The 23,776-nt window shown below is 34.9% G+C and overlaps 1 pseudogene; it reads left to right on the forward strand.

Moving 5' to 3' along the window:
- LOC129250514 (uncharacterized) overlaps window positions 1–23,776 on the forward strand; it is a 70,357-nt pseudogene that overhangs the window by 23,541 nt on the left and 23,040 nt on the right.

Here is a 23,776-nt window from a genome sequence, read left to right on the forward strand (position 1 = left end):
AAGAATTTTGTAGGCAATTCCAAATTCACGTGCATATTACCTCATTTCAACAGAGCACGAGCTACGCTCCTGTAGAAAGACTACATTCCACCCTAACGGAAATATACAGAATTGTATTAACTACTAGAAAAGAGAATCACCTCAGCGAAGACCATGACGACATACTTACAACAACTCAATACACAGTACTACGAATTTGACCCCATTCGAACTTATTTTCGGTAGAAGTTTCAAATTTAATAATACTGTCACTTTCAACAACAAACATGAATACATTACCAAACTTAACGAATTCCAAAACATTTATACCTACAAATCAAAGAAAAATGGAAAATGCAACTAGGAATAGGATACACAAATTGAACGAAACCCGCTCAGACCCGGAAAATTTAAAAAATCAAACCATTTATCGAAACGAAGCAAAAGGTAATAAAATTACACCCAGATTTACAAAACATTAAGTGAAGAAAAACAATAGAGTAATAATAATTACAGAACGATTACACTAAAACTGTCAATAAAATACAGGACACTGTCTGAGCCTTCGAGAACACCCACAGAACTACAAGCTTGACAAAAGTAACTAGGTTAAAACTCAAGGAACTAGAAAATAAAGTACAGACACTTACACCACATAAACGTAGACTCATCAACGGACTAGGGACAGCCGCGAAGTTCATCACGGGGAATATGGACGCCAATGACGAACTTTCCATAAATATTCAAGATATTAAAACTAATACAAACCATATCGAGACTATACTGAATAACCAGAACCAAATAAATTCAATCATGCAGAAAAGATTGCAAAAACACTATCCATATAAACAAGCAACAGGATGAAATAGAAACATACATTAACAAAATAGCAAACAATATCTTGAAAGAAATTAATTTTAATATAGAGCTTTTAAACAATCACCTAGAAAGCATTGCCCAATCAATTGTCCTAGCAAAAATAAATGTGATATCGAAGTTCATACTAGGCCAAATATATAATATAATTATATGGAAAATCAGTCAAAAAAATTAGCTCTAAAGAGCAAATATACGAGCTGCTTGGGCTACAATCATATTATAATAATTCAAATATTATATTTAATGTACAGATACCATAAGAAAACTGCAAACTTTATCATATACTTCCACTCCCCTTAAATAACACTAAAAAGATAAAAATAAAACCATACTTAACTTATAATAAAAACCACATCCAATTTTTTAACGAGCCTTGTCCAAGAGTCGAGAACTCCTACTATTGCAAAAAATCACCATATACTGAATATACAAGTAACTCCACCTGCATTGCACAAATAATAAACAACAAATATGCTCTGTGCGACCAAGAAGATGTTGGCAATATAAACTTAATCATCCAACCTGAACCAAACTATATTCTCTTCATAAATACAAACAAGACTACCGTAACAACTAGCTGCAACAACGACACTTACGAACTTAAGGGTACAGCTCTCCTCTACTACAACAACTGTTCAATCAATGTCAACGGCGAAATCTACAAAGACAACCCCATGTTTTACAGAGACGAATTTTTTCTACCACTCATGAGCTACTCCGAAGTAAGCGCAAAAACCATAACAAACAAACTGAGCCTCGACAAACTTAGAAGCTATCAAATAGAAAGTCACAAAACAACATCAAAGAAAAACCACATTATTATTCTAAGAACCTGTTCATTGAGCTTCATATTTACCGCCGCCCTTGTTTACATCGCAAGGAAAAAACTAAATCCCAATTCATGACTGATCTTCCACTAAACGTTCCAGTCCCTACGTTTTCCTTGTGGCCTTCACTTTACTCTAAGGGAGGAGGAGTTATGGAAACTCCCATAACACAACCACCAACCAAACCTCCAAGGTTAAATATAAAAGTAGCTAAGTCAATGAACTAAATTGAGTTCATAAGAATTATTATTAAAATATAGAATAAGCAATTTGTAATTAAATTGAGTTCATAAGAATTATTAATAATATGCAGAATGAAATACAGAACAAGCAGTTTTGCAATTAATTTAGAAGTTTCATATTACCGATTGCCGAATTAACAAAAAATTGTAAAATGCTAATTAAGCAATACTAACATTATTAAGAAATTGGTTTAGTATTAAAATACAGAATAAGCACTTTTGTAATTAATTTATAAGTTTCATTTTAAACATTTTTAATAATAAAAATCAGTTGTAATTCAGTGGTGAAAGAACGAACTACATATATTGTTTCTTTTTCTATCCTTCGAGAGATAGTAACGTAACTCGCGCGATGCGAATAAGTTTTAATTATGAAAGTAATTCATGCCGTTTTTATAACATAATTCCATAAATGAACGTACATACTATATATGTACATTAGGTTGGGTCGATTTGTGGGGAGGCAAAAAATCGCCCATTGCTCTGTGAAAATCATATTCTAGGGATCAAAATAAGAAACTTTGCCGAAGGAACCATACCTCTCAAACGAATTCTGATGTCCCCCAATTTCAAAATATCACCATTTTTGGCCTTTACATGAAAAAATCAGCTAAATGGCCTTCCATCACTTCATTTTATTGTTATTCAAGGTTTTGGGGGCTGGAAAATTTATTATTGACTCTACTTCTTTGGGGTTTATTTTGAGACCGTTTTCCGAAACATTAAAACCTAAAAATTCTACTTCTGTCTTTAAGAATTCATATTTGTCAAGCTGAATTTTTAAATTTGCTTGTTTCAAGGTATCAAAAATTGTTTAATATCATTCAAATGGGTTTCTTGCTCTTTACTGAATATAACAACGTCATCGATGTAAACATCTCTCTCGATCTCTTCCTATGTGATCCCTTAAAATGTCATCAAGAGCTCTTTGGAAAATAGAAGGAGCATTCTTGGGACCGAAAGGTAATCGGCTGAATTCATATTTCCCATTATTCACCGAAAAAGCTGTCTTCTCTATATCTGATTCTTTTAAAGGAATCTGATGGGAGCCGCTCTTTAGATGGAGTACTGGAAAGAATTTATTCCTTCCGAGTTCTGAAAGTACTCCATTTATTTCCGGGATTGGGTATTTATCGGCTATTGTTACTGAGTTAGTTCCCTATAGTCTATCACCATTCGGTATTTTTTCTCTCCTGACGCATCTAATTTTTTTTTGTACTACCCATACAGGTTAGTTATATGAAGACCTAGATGGTCGAATAATACCGTCGCGGAGATATTCCTCAATTTGTTTTTCGACACATCGGATAGGAATAGTTTTTTGTATAGACTGGGGTTCCTGATGTTGGTTTTATTTCGCCTTTTACAGTTTTTCGTCTGGATCGCCAAATAAAGATTTGTAATTTTCGGTTAATTTTCTCAACATTGAGTTTTGGATTGGGGTCAAATGCTCTGATCTTATATTGATTGAATTCACATCTTGTGAAATCTGTTGCTTTAGTTTTATTCTTAAGCAGTTTTTAATAGTCATATAATTATCCTTGGTGTGTATTACTGGACCTAATTCTTTTAAGAGTCGTTTCCTATGATGGCGTGAAATGATTTTAAACTGGGTACGATAAAAAATTTTATATTGGATTCTTTTAAGTTAAAGAGGTTTGCAAATGTGTGGTGGGTAACATCGATATATCCTCCTACTGAATTGGCTTTAAAAGGAGTTTCATTTCTAATTTTATTTTTTACTAAACGAGGTTGAACGTAGTTCTTGTTAGAACCAGTATCTATCAAGATTTTTATTATCTCTATATCGCTCGTTTTGCTCTCAATGTATGGCAACGAAGAGACATTCATTCTATTATAAAAAATGAATGTCTGTAAAATCAACGTCCTGAAATTGGTTCTTGAAATCGGGTTGGTCGTCTTCTTCTATGTTATACTTTCTGATATGGTCGACATATTCGGGTAATGTTAGAGTGTCTTCGTAGCATGGTGTGTTGGTTACATCTTCGTAATGTGTTTCTATATTAAAATTGCGTTGTCGTTTATCCTGTAGTAGTGGTGGCATTGTTGTTGGTCTTTTTTCCTGGAAATTTCGATTCGATGGTGGGCGATTCATATAGTTTATTCTTCTTGTTTGTAGACTCTGCTCTACTTCCATTGACTCTTGTTTTTGCTGGGGTTTTGGTGAAAAATTTCGAGGTGGTACGAATTGTGGACTATTATTATTGTTTTGGTTAAAGAAGGGTATTTGGAAATTATTATTATGGATAGCATTATTTTGTGATTGTGGGATGTACGCTAGCTGAGGGTAAAATGTTTGTTGCTTTTGTGGGGTTGGCTGGTTGAATCTTCTTGGTGGCACTGGTGGTGCTTGGTTCTGAGAACTTTTTCTACTGTTGTTTCGAGTTTTAAACACAGGTGGAGTGCTTGTGGTAAGTCCACAGGTTCTCGCATACCGAGAAGGCGTGGAAGGTCTCCTCTTAGTCCACGTATGAACGTGTCGAGGGCTTTATCCCTATAGGTTTGTGTAAGGAGGCAGGTTGCTTCATGGGATATGTCCATAAATCCTATTTTATTTAGTATAAGGGATAGATGTTTGTAAACTGTTTGGTAGTAGTTTTCTTGTATAGATTGATTGCCTTGTACTAGGGTGGTCATTTGATATTTTAAAGTGGATATGTCGCGTTTATCCCCGTAATGGAGTGATAGACATTTAAGTATGAATTTTCAATATAATGGAGTATTGTATGACTCCAAAATAGCATCAGCTTCACCGATAATTTTGTTTCGAATGACACTTAAAATGCCATAGAATTTGGGTGTTTCTACAGATGGTTCGTAGATCTTAAGGATTCTTTCTCCCCATTTCTTCCATGAATTAAATTCATCTTCTTTTCCTGAATATTCCCTTATAGACCTGACAATGTCCGGTATTTTGTCTAGTTCGTTTAAATTATTAAGATGTTCAGGATTTATGATTTGGTCCGTCCTTATGTCTTCTCTGTGCGTGTTTCTAAGAACGTTCGTTACAATATTGGTAATAAATTCACTGAGTCCGGGTATAGTATTGGGATTTGGAGGGATTGGTAAGTTTGGTGTGTTAAGGACTGGGGGTCTAACGAGATTGTTTGGGTTACTCATTTTATATATGTATTATATATAAATTTAACAAGGTTTTATAAAAAATTAATTTATCTGTTTACTTTTTGTTTCTTAACTTTTCTTAGACTTTTTTCAAATATACTCTGTATACGCTTTTATTTACTAGTCTTTGTTAATTTTTATTTCTCTGGAAATTAATATTATTTACCTCTAATTTACTTTACTTTCAAATATTCCTTTAATTTTTTAATTATATATTTTTTTTACAATATTTTCACTTTTATTTCTTATTCACTTTTCTTATTCGCTTTTTTAATTTATATAAAATCCGCAATAATTATTATTCTTTGTTAATTTTTCTTTCTCTGGAAATTAATTTTATTTTCCTCTAATTTACTTCACTTTGAAATATTCCTTTCATTTTTTAATTATATTTATTTTTTCACAATATTTTCACTTTTATTTCTTATTCACTTTTCTTATTCGCTATATTAATTTATATAAATACCGCAATAATCCAACACAGGCTTCCGCAGGGGGTCCTTTTTGTAATTTTGGCAGCTACCGGGGGTCTACGAAGTCCAACTCGTGTGGGCGTCTGCGAACGGGTGCTACAGACGGATGGAGTATAGATGTCCTTGTCCAGGAAGTTGTTTGTGGCTTATCGAAGGTTTCGGCACATTTGTGGTGCGGCGAGCTGCTTGAGGTCGTCTTAGGTACTTCAGAAGATTCCACTTGCTTGTCCAAATACTCGCGCCGAATCCTTTACCACGTTGGGCGCCAATTAATTATCACTACATTGGTAAATTAAAAAAAATATTTTTTTCCGGAGCAACCTCCGTCTTTATTTCACAATTCCAAATTATTAACTGCTCTTTACAAAATTCCTTAAAGCTAATTTAACCTATGCATTCCCTCATTCACCTGTTATGCCGCGTGACCATATTCGCGGAATTTTGCTTGTTGCCGTTCACACGGTTTATTGCAGACATAGCCAGAGAACGTTAATGAATAGAGAAGTCTCAATGACTGGAAAGTATTCGTTTTCGAGGGGTACTCGTCTCGCGAAGACAATTTCACCACAGACACATTTTTCAACAAAAATTAACAGTAAGGGGCTGAATTACATATGTAAATTTAGCAGCAGTCGATAAGAATTTCTTGGTGATTAGAAGCAAAGAATGTTAGGTAGCTTTTTAATATGACCTATATACATATTTGAATTTTTCCAAATCATCCAAAATTATATACATATGTAGTTAGTCTGTCTGTCTGGTGTCTGTAAAACTTTGTTGAATCCCTTCAACTGAATACAAATCCTCTATAGAAAACACTTCATTACCAGGCGCACAGGAAGATGGCATATGCAAATGTAAATTTGTGAATTTATATATGTACATATGCGCATATGTATATGCTGTGTGTATGTATGCTCACTAGTGACAGCTCAAAATAAAACGGTAGACTTCTCAAGAAATCCAGCGCGCACTCATAGGCGCAGCGCACATTCATAGGCACAGCATTGTACATATACACATATTTACGTACATATATTGATGCATACATATGTAGGAAGCCGCGGGCACTCGACTTGACAAAAATTCAAGATTTATCAAATATTGGCAAATAATTCTACGCGAAATACAGTAGGTTCTGTTTTTATGCGGTAGATACGTTCCGCAAGAAACAGCATAAAAAAGCTACTAGTTCTATAGTAAAACTATAGATACGTTTCAAATGCTAAAACCGCATAAATAATGTAATAAAATCGCATAAAAAAGGGCACTAGTCCAATATTATAACTATAGATACGTTCCATAGACCGCGTGAATCTGAAATAATTAAATAAAATCGCATAAACAAAATATTGTATTTTTGAAAATTATATCTTTATTTAAGAAACGTCAGAATCGAAAAATAAATTTAAGTCAGAAATAGAATCAGACTATACCCACATGTTGCGCGTTCGTTTAGGATTTGGCGTACAATCACTTTCGTCACTTTAGGAAATGTACACGTCTGATCTAGATAGTTATGCAGGCAGTTCCATACTTGTAGGGTTAGCATTTCTGATGTAATCTGTGATGAGTTTTTGCTTAGCTGGTTTAGAATCTTGTTTATATCTACAATTCCCGATAGGTTGACATGCATTTTGTAATTTAAAAAAAAACCGCACTATTTCAAAACCGCATAAAAAAAGCCGCATAAAAACAGAACCTACTGTATTCCAATATTGACTATTTTCGAATTGTCGAGAAAATTGGCATATGGGCGGCTCGTTTTATGAATGAAAGTTCTTGCTCTTAGAACTATGAGCTCGAATTTATCAATGAATTTTTTCGGCGCCGCCGCGACTGTTCAGCGCTATGGCAACTAGAATGATGGCCGCTACGCTTGCGTCTATGACTGCATTTTATTCTTGTAGTCGCTAGGCATAGAATTTTAGCTTTGAACGACATACGCATTGTGAGGAATAAAGTGAGTGCCCTGTGTGTACGGTTGTATGCACATGCATATGTTTATATTAACCCTAGAAAGGTACTGTGAGTAAAATTTACTCACATAAGGAATAGATTTGTTCGTAAATCTGCAGGTTGGCCACACTGAAAGTCAAGCCACTAGCAGTGCTTGACCCACTCTGTCATTAGTCGGCTGCCGCAAGCATTGAATGGTGTTGTTTGATTTATCGCGCTTGTGGACAATTTAAAAAAAGTTAGTGAGTAAAATTTACTCATCGGTACCCTTTACGTACTAAATTGTGTGAGTCAGATTTATTTCTCAGTAACTTACTACGTGTCTAAAAAATATATTTTATGCTGAATTATGACAACTATGTTTATGTTTTGTATTATGCTACCGTAAAGAAAACTACAGAGCATACATATGGCAGGTCGCGGGCTATCAGAACAAAATATTTTGGATGCAATACTTGAACTAGAATCTGAGGAAGAAGACAATTTGGAGTTGGAGCTTTGTAACTTTGATGAGGATTCTTGGGGCAGTGTTGCAGATCCGGAGTATCAACCAGAACCGGAAGAATTAAATGATGTCGAAGAAAATTTGATACACGGAATCATAAATGCAGAAGAAGCTGAAAAGGAAGAAAGGGAGGAAACACCTGGAAGCAGTAAACGTAAAAAACAGAAACTTATTGAGGGGAAAAGAAATGAAAGATCAGCTGCCCAAGAAATTCGTGAAACAGAAGAGGTAATTACAATTATTACACCTAGTACCAACAATCTGATCGGAAAAGATGGAAATTTTATTTGGAGTAAGGAACCTGTTGCTGTGCCAGGTCAAAAAACTCCCTCAAAAAATATTGTTCACATTCGCCCTGGCCCAACAGCAAATGCAAAAAATTCGTTGTGTCCTGCCAGCTGCTTCAAACTGTTTTTTACCGCAGACATATTGGAAGAGATTTTGGTTTATACAAATAAAGAAATAAACATTCAAAGGGAGAACTATAACGATAAATCTCACGCGGTTTTGTCAAATTTGGAAATGGACGAACTTGAAGCATTTCTTGGTTTGTTAGTCTTGACCGCTGCTCTCAAGGATAATCACTTGACAACACATATGATGTTTGACACTACCTTCTGTGGGGAAAGGTACAAGGCAACCATGCCTGAGAGAAGGTTCAAACTTATCCTAAATTGTCTAAGGTTCGATGACAAAGAAACAAGAACTGCTAGAAGAGAAATGACCAAACTAGCTCCAGTTTCTTCTATCTGGGACAAACTTCTAAACAATTGCAGAGTGAACTATAAGGCTGGAAGCTATATAACCATTGATGAGCAACTAGTTGGATTTAGAGGCAAATGTCCATTTAGGATGTATATTCCCTCTAAACCCAACAAGTATGGCATAAAAATTGTCATGTCTTGTGATAGCGGAACAAAGTATATGTTGGATGCCATTGCTTACCTTGGAAAAGGAAGTGTTCCTCCTGCAATGGCTGCTGGGGAATTTTATGTTCTTGAACTGCTGAAAAATGTAAAGGGCACGAATCAAAATGTCACGATAGACAATTGGTTTACGAGTGTACCACTGATTCAACGTCTCCGTCATGAATACAAAATAACAACTGTTGGCACAATAAAAAGAAATAAACCACAATTGCCTATTGAAGCTACAGATATAAAGTTTCGAGCCGCATCTACTTCATTGTTTATATTTCATTAGGATTTGACAGTTGTATCATACAAGCCCAATAATAATAAACTTGTATTATTGGCGTCTAGTATGCACAGTACGGGTAGTATTCATGAGACCACTGGAAAACCAGAAATAGTGCATGTGTACAACTCAACAAAAGGAGGAGTTGACAGTTTTGGCCAGATGTGCCAAAACATTAACCATGGCAGGAAAACCAGAAGGTGGCCTCTAGCATTTTTCCAAAATATGATGAACATAGCTGCAATAAACGCATACATCATTTACGCGCACAACATGTGTAGCCGTGGGCAAAAGCCAGAATCCCGACTTAATTTTATGTTATCTCTACACAAGGAGTTAACGGAAGGATTTCAAAGTAAAAGATTAGCAACTAATACAAACATAAGCCTGGCGTTGAAAAAATCCATTCAGAACATTGTAGGCGCAAGCCAAGAGGCCCATAGTGCCGGAGAAGACCAAAAGGGGCCAAGAAAGTACTGTAATTTTTGTAGTTATACCAAACGTAGATACACCACCACTTATTGCAATTGTGGATTAGCTATTTGCGGTGAACATGCACAAAAAAAGTGCCCTGAATGTGCTTGAAAATCAATTTTTATGTATTCATAATCGTCAAAAATCAATAATAAAGTATTATTTTTGCTTATTTTACATATTTTAATAAAAAATTACACTTATATTATGTGCTGGCTTTAAATTTTTTTCATTTAAAACTACTATTTTACAAAATAAATCAGATAATAAGGTAAAAATTCTGAAGTGAGTAAAATTTACTCATCGGTACCTATAAGCACCCTTCTACGGTTAATAAGCATTGTTTTGTTTGAATTCAATTAGTCCAGTCAAAAGAGGATTTAACTTCGTAATTTTAGGAGTATGCGAGTTTATGGTTTTATTATGTAAAGCCCATCACTGTGAACTTATGTTTGAGTTTTCGGGGTCGGGGGTTGTGTCCCGCGGCCGCCATCTTGGAAATAAGGGTGCAACTGGTTTTTTGCGATTATCTCGTGAATTTCGAAAGTTACGAAAATTTTGTCAAATACTTTTTTGTAGATAATAATATTATCTACAACTTTCATTTAAAACGTTTTATTGTAAAATTAATAATAAAAAAGTTATAAACAAAATTACGCGAAAAATTAAGGGATGCATTGTTTTAAAGCGTAATAACTTTTTTTTTATTGATTTTATGGAAAATATACTTCAGAGCTTTTTTATAGAGCATTCTTTTGTAAACATTTTTGTCTAAAAGTTTTTTCCGCTATCTTTATTTAGTCGTATGATTTTGAGCTGCTAAGCGGAGCAACCAATACATTAGCGAAGCGCGTACATGATTACACAGGCCGACAAAATTTAACCAACATTCAGACCCAGAAACCAGACTATATATTTCCAAAGGTTTATAACGCGCTAAATCCAAATCTGGCCTCAGAATTGCTCTATCAGCTCTGGTTTTCGAGATATCCTAACCTAAAAGCGCAAAAAACACCATTTTTGGCCATATTTGAGGTTATGTAGCCTTGCAGATGTTTTCTTTCACCAAAATTAAAGGATGGCATCTTTAAATACAATCCTTCTTTTTTCAAATGGCGTTTTGCTTGCTCAAATATCATATTTTTTCGCAGAGATATCGCATTTTGAAATTTTCATGTTTCCTACACCTGAAAATCGATTAAGATAACATAGACATGATATAGTCGCTTACTAATTTTCTTGGGTTTGAGGGCCTGAAATATATGGATTAATAGTATGTAAATTTGGAGTTTGTGGGAAAGCCTGCTCGCGGTATGATAGGGGTGGTTTCTAGGGGTTAGGGCTGTGTGTGACTCGGTACCCAAAGGTTAGATAGTGTAGGGATGTGGTGAGTCAGGACACTTATGGTGTGAGACAAAATTTTAAGAAAAATAAGACTCAATTCAAGAAAATTAGTAATCGAATATATCATGTCTATGTTATCTTAATCGATTTTCAGGTGTAGGAAAATTTCGAAACATGAAAATTTCAAAATGCGATATCTCTGCGAAAAAATATGATATTTGAGCAAACAAAACGCCATTTGAAAAAAGAATGCTTGTATTTAAAGATGCCATCCTTTAATTTTGGTGAAAGAAAACATCTGCAAGGCTACATAACCTCAAATATGGGCAAAAATGGTGTTTTTTGCACTTTTAGGTTAGGATATCTCGAAAACCAGAGCTGATAGAGCAATTCTGAGGCCAGATTTTGATTTAGCGCGTCATAAACCTTTGGAAATATATAGTCTGGTTTCTGGGTCTGAATGTTGGTTAAATTTTGTCGGCCTGTGTAATAATGTACGCGCTTCGCTAATGTATTGGTTGCTCCGCTTAGCAGCTCAAAATCATACGACTAAATAAAGATAGCGGAAAAAACTTTTAGACAAAAATGTTCACAAAAGAATGCTCTATAAAAAAGCTCTGAAGTATATTTTCCATAAAATCAATAAAAAAAAAGTTATTACGCTTTAAAACAATGCATCCCTTAATTTTTCGCGTAATTTTGTTTATAACTTTTTTATTATTAATTTTACAATAAAACGTTTTAAATGAAAGTTGTAGATAATATTATTATCTACAAAAAAGTATTTGACAAAATTTTCGTAACTTTCGAAATTCACGAGATAATCGCAAAAAACCAGTTGCACCCTTATTTCCAAGATGGCGGCCGCGGGACACAACCCCCGACCCCGAAAACTCAAACATAAGTTCACAGTGATGGGCTTTACATAATAAAACCATAAACTCGCATCCTCCTAAAATTACGAAGTTGGCTATTTTTTTCGTCTCTTTTGACTGGACTAAATTCACATATTTATATTTGCATATGCCATCTTCCTGTGTGCCTGGTAATGAAGCGTTTTGTATACAGAATTCTTTGATTTGATAACACAGGTCGACACTGAAAATGATTCAAGCATCGGACCCGGCCTATCTTATAGATTTTTCATCGCTGAATACGAATCTGACCTTAAAAAGTTTCCATCACGTCAAGATTTTGAAAAAAATTAGTTCAAAAAGTCAAAAAACGTGTTTTTGACCATTTTTGACCAAATGTAGTGGATGAACCTGAGGTGATGGAAGCTTCTACCTAGCCTTAAACTGAAGCCTGAACCTTCAGTTATAAGATCCAAATCGAAAATACCCTGAATCAATTGTAAATTTTGATGTAGCACAATTTTTTTAACTGCTCGCGCACGATTTTCATAGGTGCAGCCATGCAGGCTAGTTAGCCTTATCATAGTGGTGCGCTGACTTGTACCTTTTACCTATCATGTTTTTAGTTATTGGGTTTGCTTAGTACGATTCGGAAGTTGTAATTTCAAAATTGAAAGTGTCGGATTCAAGATGGCGCAAATAAAAATTTAATAAAATCAAATAAAAATTTGATTTTGCAGCTTGTCTTAGAATTAAAGGAAAGGCAAAAATTGTATGTAGAATTTCGTTTGTCTAGAAATTTAGTTGTTACAGTTAGAAATATTTCTAGCTATTAGCTATATTTCTACCAAAGACACATATTTCTAACTGTTACACCTTAATTTCAAGCTAATCGCAATTCAGCTATACGGTTAGCTGGGCCAGCTAAAAATTTCTTTCAATGTTTGGTTTTATGATGCGCTGAAGACAAATATGACATCATAATTTAAAAAGGCAAAACCAATATGGTGATCTAAATTACTTTTTACTTCACGAACAACTATTGAAAGATGAATTTATATAGTTATATTAGACTAATTTTTGGCAGTAGTAATAAAGTTTTATAACACAGGTCGACACTGAAAATGATTCAAGCATCGGACCCGGCCTATCTTATAGATTTTTCATCGCTGAATACGAATCTGACCTTAAAAAGTTTCCATCACGTCAAGATTTTGAAAAAAATTAGTTCAAAACTTTTTATCACAAAAGATATGTAAAGTGCAGTTCTGATAACATATATATCTAATAATTCCGAATCGTGCTAAGCAAACCCAATAACTAAAAACATGATAGGTAAAAGGTACAAGTCAGCGCACCACTATGATAAGGCTAACTAGCCTGCATGGCTGCACCTATGAAAATCGTGCGCGAGCAGTTAAAAAAATTGTATTACATCAAAATTTACAATTGATTCAGGGTATTTTCGATTTGGATCTTATAACTGAAGGTTCAGGCTTCAGTTTAAGGCTAGGTAGAAGCTTCCATCACCTCAGGTTCATCCACTACATTTGGTCAAAAATGGTCAAAAACACGTTTTTTTGACTTTTTGAACTAATTTTTTTCAAAATCTTGACGTGATGGAAACTTTTTAAGGTCAGATTCGTATTCAGCGATGAAAAATCTATAAGATAGGCCGGGTCCGATGGTTGAATCAGAAAAATAATCATTTTTTGTCGACCAGTGTAATTGATTTGAGTGATAATAGTTAGGGACGCATATAAATACGCACATGCACGTACGTCGATGCATATGCAGAAGAAGTTGTTTTAGCATTTACAGGAATTCGATCATTCGAATATTTACTCCCTATTATTGCATGAAATATGATAAGGCGATGCTCGTGAGGTAGGTCATGTTGCTTCAGTGCATACATATCCGTGCAACACTATATTTATTAAAGATGAAATAGAACTTAGTTGTCCCAAATATGTATGTATGCAAATACGTTTCTTTGAAGTTTTCTTTTATTTATTTTAAATTTCAAACTTTTGTACTATCTATAAAATGCATACATATATGAATTATTCCCTGTAATATACATATGTATGTAAAATGAAAAAAATTTCGTTTGGCAAAGGAACAAAAAATGCATATTCAAATGTACATAAATATGATAAGGCAATGCGTCGTGAGATAGGTCATTGTTGCTGCAGTGCGTGTGCACATACATTTGTAACACTATAAGAATTGAAGATGCAATTGAAATCTTGCATAAATGTAACTAATTGTAACAAGTGTATATATTGATATGCATATATGTATATCAATATACCAAAACACTTGTATGCTCTATGAATTCTTGTCTAAAATTAATTTCGACTCAAAAAATTACTAAACATTTTCATCAAATTTGTATAGTTTTAAATTTACTAAAACGCTCACACCAAAATGTGAGGTCGTTTTATAATGTATTTTGTTTAAATTCTTCTATTAAAATTAAAGCAACAAACAGCCCTACTAAAAGATCACTCAAACGGCATTAGTACCCTGAAAAAGCCAGACGGAAGCTACACAAGGAATCCAGAGGAAACCAGTCAACTTCTGCTGGACACTCACTTCCCTGGATCACTTGTGCTAGACGAGATCTCTGTACCGGCAGAAACTACTACATCTGCGGGTGCTGAGAACTTAAAACTAGCAAACAAGCTATTTCATGAAAAACGGGTACAATGGGCGATATCAACATTCAGGCCATACAAATCTCCTGGTCCTGATGGGATATTCCCCTGTCTTTTACAGCAGGGTGCACACCATATTATCCCTAATTTGACCAGACTATACAAAGCAAGCTTACTGCTAGGATATTTGCCTACAAAATGGGCTGAGGTTAAGGTCGTATTTATTCCAAAGGTAGGGGAAAAACCCGAACAATTGCCTAAATCATACAGACCAATTAGTCTCAGCTCATTTTTCCTCAAAACAATGGAAAAGATAGTTGATCAGTATATTAGGGAATACAATCTAGCTAAATTCCCACTGCATTGACTTCAATTTGCCTACCAACAGGGAAAATCCACTGAGACTGCAATACACAGCCTGGTAACAGTTATTGAAAAGGCTATTGAGTCCAAACAGATAGCTCTATGTGCATTTATTGACATATCAGGAGCTTTTGATAACACCTCCTATGAGGCAATCTATAATGCCCTATATCTAAAGGGGGTACCTGAACTCATCACTAGATGGATAATATTCATGCTGAAATCTAGGACGATCAGCACCGAACTAGGAGAAACAATCAAATCTATTAAAGCCACAAGAGGTTGCCCTCAAGGTGGCGTACTTTCTCCTCTTCTGTGGACTCTAGTCATAGATGAACTTCTCCACAAACTGAATAACCTAGGATTTCACACTCAGGGTTACGCTGATGACCCAGTAGTTTATGTGTTAGGCTGGCATGAGGAAACCATTTCGGATCGCATGAAGCAAGCCCTTACAATAATAAACAAATGGTGCACGGAAAAAGGGCTCTCCATCAACCCATCCAAAACAACACTTGTACCGTTTACTAGGAGAAGGAACATAAATCTCAAATGTCCGACCCTGAATAGAACAACACTTGAACTCTCGACAGAAGCGAACTATCTTGGCGTTAGTCTTGACAAAACGCTTACGTGGAACTCCCATATTGAGAGAGTTACTTCAAAAGCCACAAGGGCATTCTTTGCCTGTACAAGGCTTTTTGGTAAGACATGGGGACTAAACTCTAGAATGACCTTCTGGACATTCACCACAGTTGTGAAACCCATAGTCACTTATGCATCCTTAGCATGGTGGCCCAAGGTCAAGCAAAGAAAGGCAGCAAACGAATTAAGCAAACTGCATCGCCTGGTATGTGTTGGTATTACAGGGGCTAAGAAAACATGTCCCACGGATGCATTGGTTGTGCTCCTGAACATACCACCGCTTCCAATTCTATTTGAAAGGGAAGCTCGCTCGAGTGCCTTAAGACTAAAAGGTATATCTGAACTTAAAAGTGGGGATATGAAAGGACATTTAAAGATCTTAGAAGACTTCCTACATAGTCCCATTCTTCATAGGGATGATATACTATCACCCAAACCAATACTCTTCAGGAACTTCCAAGTTATAATCAATGAACGAACAGACTGGAGAACTAACTCTATCACTTTCAAACCTGGCTCCCAGCTATGGTTTACTAATGGGTCCAAATTGGAAAATGGTAGAACAGGGGCAGGAATCAATGGGCCCAAATTCAAAAAATCGATTCCGATGGGATCCTACCCAACATTATTCCAGGCAGAAATACATGCCATTGAAATATGTGTGAGAGAATGCCTTAGAAGGAAAATGAGAAGTACTCACATCTACATACTTTCAGATAGCCAAGTGGCTCTAAAAGCCCTTCTATTAACAACTATCACCTCTAAATTGGTTAATGATTGCCTAAACCTTCTAAACACGTTAGGAAACCTCAACATAGTAACACTATGCTGGATTCCGGGACATGAAGGACATGAGGGAAATAAAATGGCTGATGACCTTGCAAAACAAGGAGCAAATATGCAACTTACTGGTCCTGAGCCTTTCTGTGGACTGACAAAAGGCCACATTAATGAATTCCTTAGGAAATGGGAAGAAAGAAAACTTGCCGCACACTGGCTAAACTGTGCCGGTCAGCGTCAAGCCAAACTATTCCTAAGTCCCAACAAAGGAATATCTGACAAACTTCTCTCACTAAACAGAGTAGATCTGCGTCTTTTAACCGGATACCTTACAGGTCACTGCAGCCTGAGGTACCATCTAAATAGTATTGGCCTATCCGAGACCAATGTCTGCCGGTTTTGCGAAATGGACATAGAAAGCTCAGAACATGTGCTTTGTGAATGTCCTGCGTTGGGCAGACAAAGACTTCACCACCTTGGTGGTATCGTAGTATCTCCATGCAATATTTGGAACAACAAACCCAAAACTGTGCTAAAATTTCTAAAAAGCCTAAAACTCTAGGGTTACAAAATAGGCCTTTCACAATAGATCAGCTCTGGTCGCAGTGCGTAATGGCCTTCTAATAATAATAATAATAACATTAAAGTTACTTTGATTTTAAATGTTGTTTTTAAATCTTTAAATATAAATTGAATAAATTTTCGTTTATCAAGGGAACATAAAAATGCATAAGCAAATGCCCTGCAAAATGCCGTCGGCATTCGTCAATTTGATTTCATACAGAAACCAAAAACTGAGCAGAGCCAATGTACTTGTACCAGAGAATGTTAATGAAATGAGAAGGTGCAAATGTTACTCTGAGCTTTTTTTAGTACAATTGAGATTTGAAAGATTTGAAGTAAGGAAATTTAGCACACCGAGTTTATAGACACCTCACTGACTTTTCCCCACACAAAAATTAGAAACACCACACATCTTTCACCTCAACACACAACACATTTCTCACCTCGACATTAAACCAATTAAATTTTTACTATTTTCGTATTTTTGAAATAATAAGCGAATACGTAAAATTTATTACATAATTTTTTTTTCAATTACATTAAAAAAAACGAATTTAAAAAAAAAAATTAATAAAAAAAAGCTTACGCCAGGAATTGAAATCGAGTCTAACATGTGCGGTGCGTTTATTTCTTCGACTGCCTATTTTTTTACCATTTTGTTACTTTTGAAATGATAAGCGGATACATAAAATTTATTACAATTTTTTTACGATTACATTAAAAAAATAAAAAAATTTAAAAACGAAAAAAAAAAATTTGCGCCGAGAATTGATGGCGAGTCACGTGGGGAGGATAAATGCATTAAACCAATTAAATGTTTACTATTTTCGTATTTTTGAAATAATAAGCGAATAAAAAACAAAACAAAAACGAATTTAAAAAAAAAATTAATAAAAAAAGTTTGCACCGGGAATTGAAATCGAGTCTAACATGTGGCGAGGAAAAATAGGCGGTGCGTTTATTTCTTCGACTGCTTATTTTTTTACCATTTTGTTTCTTTTGAAATGATAAGCGGATACATAAAATTTATTACAATTTTTTTACGATTACCTTAAAAAATTTAAAATGAAAAAAACAAAATTTGCGCCGAGAATTGATGGCGAGTCACGTGAGAATAAATACGCAGAGCATTTATTTCTGCGCCTGCGTTGTGAACAAAAGGTTTGTGATGTCTACGTAGATATGTATGCGCGCGACGCGAATAAGTTTTAATAAATTCTGAAAGTAATTCATGAAGTTTTTCATTACATACATTCATACTCTATATGTACATAAATGATGGTATATGACAATATACATAATATGTATATATGTACATGTCAATAGGAGGTATTTGCATTCAGAAAATAAAACGGTTTAAGATAAATCAACACTTATTTTATATTGTATGTCACTTTATAGTTAATGTATTCGACAGCATTTACATACATATGTATGTATGTATGTACATTTGTATATGAAAAACAATAATGCACAAGCGTAAGAACATCATCTTCCTTTCATACCTACATATGTACATATGCATGTATGCCCAATAACCTTGACTTATATACATATGTACACATGTCACAGCACGTCACATTCTTACGAGAAATCAAATACACATACGCACTAGTGAACGAGTTTCTTTCTAACAAGTGCAAAAGCAATTCTGCTCTATGTATGTACACTGATGGACAAAAGTCACCGTCATTTACTATCTAGAAGATTATAACATCGCCCGCGCCCAGAACATAATGGAAACATAAAAAGTAGTATATTTAACGAAAACTATTATTTATTTAAATTCTGTTTCAGTTTAAACATAAGGCTAATTAAGAAGTATTTATAAAAAAAATGGCATATAATGGTTGCTGTGTGCATTTCTGGTGGACAATAGTCACCGTCATTTAATAAAGTACTTAATCAATTTAAGTGCTAATATTATTTTAGTATGATGTGTGTTTGCCGTTATTTTTGATGACAGCTTGCAATCGTTTCTGCATCGAATGAGCCAGTTTTTTGGTAACATCTGGGCTTATTTTCTGCCATTCCTGTAGCAGCGTTTGCTTAAGCATAGTTTTTGAGGTAATGTGATGCTCCCGAATGCGCCGATCTAAATGGTCCCATAAATGTTCTATTGGATTCAGGTCGGGTGACTGTGGCGGAGTTTTCAAGGTATGGGGAGTGTTGTACAAGACCCACAAGCGAACTATTTCTGCGGTGTGCTTGGGGTCATTGTCATGTTGAAAATAATAGTCTGATTCAATGCCAAGCTTTTGAGCACTTTTTTGGAGATTTTCTTCAAGGATATTCAAATAAAGTCCTTTTTCCATTATTTCATCGATAAAGACGAGCTCTCCGACACCAGCCGCCGACATGCATCCCCATACCATGACTCCAGCACCACCGTGTTTCACAGTTGTTTGTATATGCTTCTCTGCTAATGCATCGCCCTGCCTTCTCCACGTTAAAACACGTCCGTCTGATTTATATATGCAAAATTTACTTTCATCAGAGAAGCTAACTTTTTCCCAGAAATCTATTCCCTTGCTTAAATGCTCTTTTGCGAAGGAAAGACGCTTCGTTTGGTTGACCTTGCTGATCTGTGGTTTTTTTCTGCATACTCTGGCGTTATAACCAGCGGAATTCAGCGCCCTGCGCACAGTACGTGGGTGAACAACTGTACCAGTGCTTTCCTTTATCGATGCAGCAATTTCTGTTGACGGAGTTTTTGGCTCTTTTTTAACTATTTTTATTATTTCATGCTTTTCACGTTCAGATAGTGCCGGCGGTCGTCCACTCCTTGCCAAATATTTGCACTCTGGCTCAACTTTAAATCTTTTTCTTATTCCAGTAATAGTGGTGTGTGGACGATTTACTAATGAGCATATTTCCCGAATGGTCCTGCTTTGATTATACGCATTCAAAATAATTTTTCTCTCTTCAATTGTGGTTTCTTTCCTTTTTTGATTCATTTTTAACAATCACGCGGCGTCAGTAAAATTGTTTAATTAAGTACCGTTATAGTATGTATACAGATCAGTCTTAAAGCTACCATACTAAACGAATTCATTGAAAAAAGGAGCCAGATTGGCTTAAATTTTTGTTAAAAGGCAAACCGAGCTGACGTGACGCTGAATTTTGTCCTCCAAAAAGGTGACAAAAATATTTTATTTTTAATTTTTCCAAAAATGGGCTAGTAAGAGAAAGATATTTAAACTGAAATAGAAATTAAATAAATCATAGTTTTTGTTAACCATTTGCACTCGTATGTCACACTGGAGGTGACAATACTAATTTACTCTACAACTCGTATGTCACACTGGAGGTGACAATACTAATGCATGCCTGTAACCAATAGCACTAAATAACTGTAAAATACATACGGTATTCGAGATCTTACACAGTTATAATTTGTCAAGTTTTGTTAATCGAGTGCAAGTCGTGCACGGAATTTGTTCTCTTTGTATAATTCAGTACACATTTATTCCTCATCCGGGGAAAAAACATAATGATTGTATGGTCTGTTCTAACAGAAAAGCTAAGGGCGAAAGGAAGACAACTGTTTATTTCTGCGAAACATGCGAAAGACATCCTTTTCTTCACGTTGGAAATTGTTTTAAAAAGTATCACACTGTAAAAGATTACAAAAAATAAAACATTTTATATTAATAATTAATGAAATAAATATGATACGTTGAATTCTACGACTGTAAATTACTTTAATTCATTTAGCTAAAAATAATAACAAGTTGACACGCAACAACTTTGAAAATAAATCGAGTGCAAAGGGTTAAATATGCTACTTTTTATGTTTCCATTATATTCTGGACACGGGAGATATTATAATCTTCTAGATACTAAATGACGGTGACTTTTGTCCATCTGTGTATATATACCCACTTTATGTCCTAGCATATATACATATATACATATATACCTACTTGCCTTCTAAACTTCCTACAAAATAATTGTATTCATATGTTACTACATCCATGCACGTTCATACATTCAAGCATACATATGTATATGCGCGAGCACAGCGCTCCCTTCTTGATTCCGTGTACTTTTGTCTTTCACCAGTCGATATTCCTAATATTGTACTTACAAAAACACATTACTTTGATAGACGCAAATGCAACAGCAAGCGCAACGCGATGGCCGCTTTGCCACCACACATTCTAAAATGTTCTAGAACACAACAAAAACACATACCTCACATCCGCATGGTTTTCTATGGGTTTCTATATTTACTTACCTGCGTTTACCAAACTACTGAGGAATTTCACAAGATTTTTCGGCACACTACTAAGGAAATCGACTTATTTCATGCCCACAGCGAAGCGAATAAATTTGCGATTAAGAAGACCGCGCGGTAGTTAATTTGTGGTGCAGAAGCTAAAGTCGGCGGAGTTATTCGTTTTGTTTTTTGGCACGTATTTAATTCAGGTTCAAGTCCTGAAGTCATATCTTTTTCTTGCACATTTTTTTTTACAATTCAAACCAGGAAAGTTTGGTAAAATTTTTGAGTTTATTTTAATTAAAATTTCTTTAAAATACTGGTTTTTTTGTATTTCATAAATGGAAATTTTTTTTCGGTATAAAATAGTTCATACTGGATATGATCTGATTTTTATATAAATCAATCAAAACAGAAAATATGTACATATGTCTATAATCTATTTCATCAAATCCAAATTATATTGATGAGAAAATATCATTCTAATATCCGTCCAGAAAGCCAAACGCGCATACACACATACATATGCATATAATTGCGCATACAAACTTTCAACTAACGCAAAATATGTGCATATAAAACTGCGAATCGAATAAATGAGTGATTTAGAAAATTTCATTAGTAATTGTAGTTTAGCACAATCGTGAAAGACGTGTTGTATATGCGGACATAATCTCATGTTTGACTCAGGTTCAAATCCTGTACACACTTTACTTTGTTCGATATTTTTATTTAATTTTTTGTATTTGGTTTAATTAGAATTGATTTAAAATAGTGTATTCAGGTTTTTCTAATACCTGTTATTTAGAAATTTATTTTCTATATAACATTATTCATACTTCTTTTGAATTGATTTATATGTAAAACAGCCATAAAGGCAATCATATGAATATGCATTCCTATATTTAATCTCTTCAGTCAAATCTGAACTACTTACATACACATATTGATGAGAAAATATTCTAATATCCATGTATGCATCCAGAAAGCCAAACGCCCATTCACGCATACGTGTATAAATATATATAAATATATACAAACCTTCAACGAACGCAAAATGTGTGCATATAAAAAACAACAACTGCGACCGTCTTCTTGTCCGTCAGTGAAAAGATGGGATATGTATACCCTATGAGCAAAAAGAACCGGGAAGGTGATGTTGACTGTTTTCTTCGATTGCCAAGGCGTAGTCCACCATGAGTACCTTCCATCGGGCCAGGCAGTCAATAAAGAATATTATTTATCCGTTTTGAAGCCTTTGAGAGATGCTGTATATTGCAAACGGCCGGAAATGTGAGCAAACAATTGTGCGTGATGATAACGCACCACGCACCGATCAAAGAGATCAAAGGGAGTACGACAAAGGAGCAGAAGGCCATGTCGGCCTACCGGGGCTGTTTGGAGGACTGGGTTAAACGTTGGCATATGTGTTGCTTCAGACGGTTCATATTTTGAAGGAGATAATATAAATTTGCCTGAAATTTAACTCTGTTATGTTTTATTTAAACATTCCCGGTACTTTTTGATCATAGGGTACATATATGCGGTTTTGCGAACAGAAATGTGTGATTCGCTGGATTTGTTCAAGGAATCTAAGTCGCATTAACTCGCGACTGTCGAACAGTTAGAAGACATATTTACATACATATAAGGGTGCATACATACATACGGAGCCGCGGTCACTCGACATGACAAAAATTCAAGATTTATCAAATATTGGCAAATAATTTCACGCGAAATATTCCAATATTGACTATTTTCGAATGGTCGCAAAATTGAAATATGAGCTCGAACTTATGAATGAACTTTTTGTTTTTGTTCTAAATTGTTCAGCGCCGTCGCTGATAGAATCATGGCCGCTGCGACTGCGTCTACGAATGTATTTTGTTTTTGTAGTCGCTAGGCTTAGATTTCAGCTTTGGGCGACATGCGCATGTGAGGTATGTGTTTTTGTTGTGTTCTAGAACATTTTAGAATGTGTGATGGCAAAGCGGCCATCGCGTTCCGCTTGCTGTTGATTTGCGTCTATCAAAGTATTGTGTTTTTGTAAGTACAATATTAGGAATATCGACTGGTGAAAGACAAAAGTACACGGAAGCAAGAAGGGAGCGCTGTGCTCGCGCATATATGTATGAATATATGAACGTGCATGGATGTAGTAACATATGAATACAATTATTTTGTAGGAAGTTTAGAAGGCAAGTAGGTATACTCGTATATGTATGTATATATGCTAGGACATAAAGTGGGTATATATACAGACATAGAGCAGAATTGTTTTTGCACTTTTTAGAAAGAAACTCGTTCACTAGTGCGTATGTGTATTTGATTTATTGTAAGAATGTGATGTGCTGTGACATGTGTAAATATGTATGTACATAAGTCAAGGTTATTGGGCATACATGCATATGTACATATGTAGGTATGAAAGGAAGATGATGTTCTTACGCTTGCGCATTATTATTTTTCATATACAAATGTACATACATATATACATATGTATGTAAATGCTGTCGAATACATTAACTATAAAGTGACGTAAAATATAAAATAAGTGTTGATTTATCTTAAACCGTTTTATTTTCTGAATGCAAATACCTCCTATTGACATGTACATATATACATATTATGTATATTGTCATATACCATCATTTATGTACATATA

Source organism: Anastrepha obliqua, chromosome 6, assembly GCF_027943255.1.
Source record: "Anastrepha obliqua isolate idAnaObli1 chromosome 6, idAnaObli1_1.0, whole genome shotgun sequence".
Lineage (NCBI taxonomy): Eukaryota > Metazoa > Arthropoda > Insecta > Diptera > Tephritidae > Anastrepha > Anastrepha obliqua.